A 4,034-nucleotide genomic window follows, 5' to 3' on the forward strand; every position below is an offset into this window, starting at 1 on the left:
GTAATTGTATAAATAGGAGATTACAACAGGAACTTTTTAAGATATTTGATATAAGAGGAGAGTGTCTCTTCTCTTTAATTTTGAATTTATTTTATTTTACACAAATTTTCTCCGTACTATTATTGTATAAGATAATATGTTAGTTCAAATTCATTACAATAAATATATTGTAAAATGTAAAATATGACTAATAAAATCTATATTCAAAATGATTTATAAAATTCAGATTGAGAACACATAACCAAAGATTATACGAACCATAAATTAAGAATTTTTTAGTGTTTGAAAAGTTATTATCTATTCAATAATCTTTTCGTATGTATAGATAGACATACCTTAAGTGAATCCTAATATACTCTTGTAAATCAGTTCTTGCTGCTTCCACAGGGGAAATGTGTGCTAGGTGTGGTATCCATCATAATTTTCCGAAGTTCGTGTTTCCTCTTCCTCTTCCTCTTCCTCATCATCATCCTCATCCTCGGGTTCTGCTTCAGTCTCGAGTAAACGAATCTTCCTATTATTTTGCTCAAGATGGCAGCTACTTTTCGAGGACCGCTAACTGCTAGTCTCGCGGATATTCCTTGGAACGGTTTTGGCCACGTTGTACCAATGATATCGACCAAACTCACCGTATCGTTTTCATTCATAAAGGAGATGCGTCATGCAATTGCAACTTGAAACGAGAGACGATGCATGGTATGTTTTTTATAAGTAAACAAAGATAATCTTGCGAGTCAAATTGTAAATCTGCTATCACAATATCTGTGTTTTCTCCATATAAAACATACAAAAAGATTATTTTTTTTGTTCTGAAAACAAATAAATAAACTTTAATATGATTGTACATGCAATATGATGCTACCAACCTTATTCACATCTATTGTAACAGTGTTTAACCAAGAGCTGCAGGTTCCGCAGATGAATATTCGATATTAAAAAGTTTAAAATGTTGCTGGTCAGCGTCGTCATAGCTAATAAGAGATTTTCCATTGTTTGCTTCAATCTGCGAGGATACAGAGATTCAAATAATGGTAAAGACTTTTGAAACCATTATAAAGTGCCGATTAAACCCTGATGGGCTTCTGCGAAAACATTTTCTACAGCCGTAAACAAATTTTTTTCATGGGCGCTGTAGTAAGGATAAGTTAAAATCCTGTTTAACTATATGTGCGTAATCGCGCAAAAAATTTTTCTTTTTCGAGCATGGCGGCCCATTCGTTTCCCTTTCCCGAAGTCAAGGAGTTTGTAGATTTTCGCGACGCAGATATTGACCCAATTTTTTTCTAGATTTATCTTGTTCGTTCTCGGCAAGTTTTATCAAAACCATTGAGAATTGGGCCCGATAAATGTTAATTCCTGTTGACTTACGCGACTTATTTCCTCACGGGGGTGTTTTCCTCCATCTTTTAATTTGGAGGATAGATATACAACCATCTGTAAATGCAAACGAAAATAAAATTAAATATAAACAGAAAAAAAATTAATTAATCACTCGATTTGTAATTCGTATATCATACCGGAAAAATGTTTTGTAATTGCGCATACTCTGATCTATAACTTTGTCGATTCATACGACTTTGCCGGGAAAAGCCTCGGATTCATTGATGGCTTATTTAACGAGCGTTTCATCGCGTACACCCTAATTTCGTAATGTTACCTATCCTCCCATGCCTCTTAATTCGGCAATGATAAACTAAGGCCATACCGCACTAGTTAAATTTTTTGGAGACCAATTTCTTTCAAAAGTATAATCAAATATTAAAAAAATAATTTAAAAATTTGGGAAAGTGATACACAGATGCAATTAAATTAAAAAAATATGTATACAAATACCTGTATATTCCCGTAACACATCTCAATACTATGCCCAAATTTTTTTAATCCCCTTTCTCCGTAAGATCCCGAAGTAGAAAATGTTCTAAATTTTTGTAGGTATTCCAATCATTACAGTTCTAAGAAATCTGCAGCCATACACCAGGTGGGTTTGCTTCCGTGTATCGCTTGAGTTTTTCATCCTTTCCAAAAGTATGTCTCCCAACTTCACAAGTAGCCATTAAAGTACGTGAGAGATATCTTTTAAAAATTCTATATTAGCTTGAATTTGTGCAAAACCCGAGAATAGAATGCCTAATATTCTAATTTAATGTTTTTCTTCCTACATTATTTTAATTTATTACATGATACTTTTAGAAATAGTGCTTTTGCATTAAAAACTTTTGTTATTTAAAGCAATAAAAGTGCATTTATGTAAAAAAAAAAAAAAAACCTTAAGAAAAAGCTATGCTCTTCTCAAAAACGAACAGGGTACTCAGTTGTTTTTTAAAACCCAAATGTTATCTCTCCATGTTTAAACCATATTGGGTCCCAGATCCCCCTATGATTTGTAAATTGGTCCATTGCCTTACATTATGATGCCACAATAAAACATTCCAAAAAAATACATTAAGACCGCACCATTTTTCTGGCCAATCTACAAAGAAAACATGTAACTATTATTCATTATAATCTTAAATATTCTATAGTGTATTGTGTCTTATAATACTTACAAGAGCATATCTAAAGTGTGAGATAAAAATTCTTTGCGTTCAGGCTCTGTACTATAAATTCTGATTAAAACTGGTAGAGGTGGCAGATAATAGCCTGTGGGTTCATTAGTTTTAAAATCATCCTTTGGGTAGATTCTCATATTCTGACAGCGACAACCATTTAACACAGCCCAGTTAATTCGTTTGTTGGCAATTTGGTTTATGAAAAATTTTTTTTTTAGTTTCAACATAAAACAAGACAGAGTGTTTGGATTTTCGTACACCTGCGAGAAGTTTTGCCATCAGGCCTCCATGGAAAGATGGATAACTGTAATCGGATTCATCTTGAGGACTCAAAAACCAGACTCTTTGCCACGTGAGCCTATGAAGAACGACTTCACCTGGAATACGCTAAAGAATATTGATATCTTTTAAGATAAAAAAAGTAGTTCTAAACTCTTCTTTTTTTTTAAAAAAAGTTTGTGAATTAAAAATTTGATTTTTTTCTAAAAAAAAATTAGAAGATTGAAAAAGATGATAGTGGTTTTATACTACACATATATGTTTCCCCTATATACATCTAAAATTAGTAAGTTGAAGATTTAAAGCTTACATTTTTCACAAATTTTTTTTTTCGATAAAATTTTGGACCATCCCTGAAAAAGAAATTTCTTTTTTGGTAAAAACAATTTTTTTTTCATTGGGGGGTCCAATGGAAAAGGTACAAAAATAAAAAAATTCCCTGTGGAACCGAATTTCCCCAAAATTTAAAGGTTTTTGAACATTGAACGGACTGGTGTGCAATGTGAAAAAAGATTAAAAAGGGGGTTTTAAAAAAAAAAAAAATCCAAAAGATAAAAACAAACAAAAAAAAGGGTTTTAGAGAATGGAGGTTTGAGTATGAAAAGGGAACAAGAAAATTTCAGCCCCAGACCATAGGGATCGAACCAGAAATTTTTTAAAAAGGGGTAAAAAACATCAAAAAAAATGTGCATTGAAATCGGTGCAATCTAAAAATATCAAACACAGAAGTTAAAAAGAAGACAAGAAATCTTTGCAAGATATTTTTATGACAAAGCGGCTATTTAAAATCACTGAGGGGAAATAATTTTTAAAAATTTTTATCAAAAAAACCCTGTTTTTTTTTAAAAAAGTAAAATTTAAAGAAAAATTTAAAGTGTATATGCTTACAATATATTCAATCAATATTTTCTTAAATTTTTAAAGAAAATTAAAAAATAACTTATGGGGTAAATATTTTTGGACTCCTAAAAAAAAATATTTATATTATTTGCAAAACCTAAGATAACCCTTTTTTATTCGAATAGTCCAACTCTTTTTGCTGAATGTTTGAACAATGAAAAAAATCGAGGATCTACGAAAAAATTTTTTTTTCATTTCTAGGGGGTTTTTTTTATTTATATAAAAAAAAATATTGGGAAAATAAAATTTATTTTTTTTAATTTTTTTTAAATTTAAATTTTTTTTTTTAAAAAAAACCCCCAAAAA

The 4,034-nt window shown here is 30.6% G+C and overlaps 2 pseudogenes; both read right to left on the minus strand.

Moving 5' to 3' along the window:
* Positions 1 to 355: 355 nt before the first annotated feature.
* Positions 356 to 2,131, minus strand: LOC146723532 (uncharacterized; annotated as a pseudogene).
* Positions 2,132 to 2,374: 243 nt separating this feature from the next.
* On the minus strand, positions 2,375 to 2,926 carry LOC146723533 (uncharacterized; annotated as a pseudogene).
* Positions 2,927 to 4,034: the final 1,108 nt, after the last annotated feature.

Source organism: Nylanderia fulva, unplaced genomic scaffold (assembly GCF_048542155.1).
Source record: "Nylanderia fulva isolate GAGA-0341 unplaced genomic scaffold, ASM4854215v1 Scaffold1891, whole genome shotgun sequence".
Lineage (NCBI taxonomy): Eukaryota > Metazoa > Arthropoda > Insecta > Hymenoptera > Formicidae > Nylanderia > Nylanderia fulva.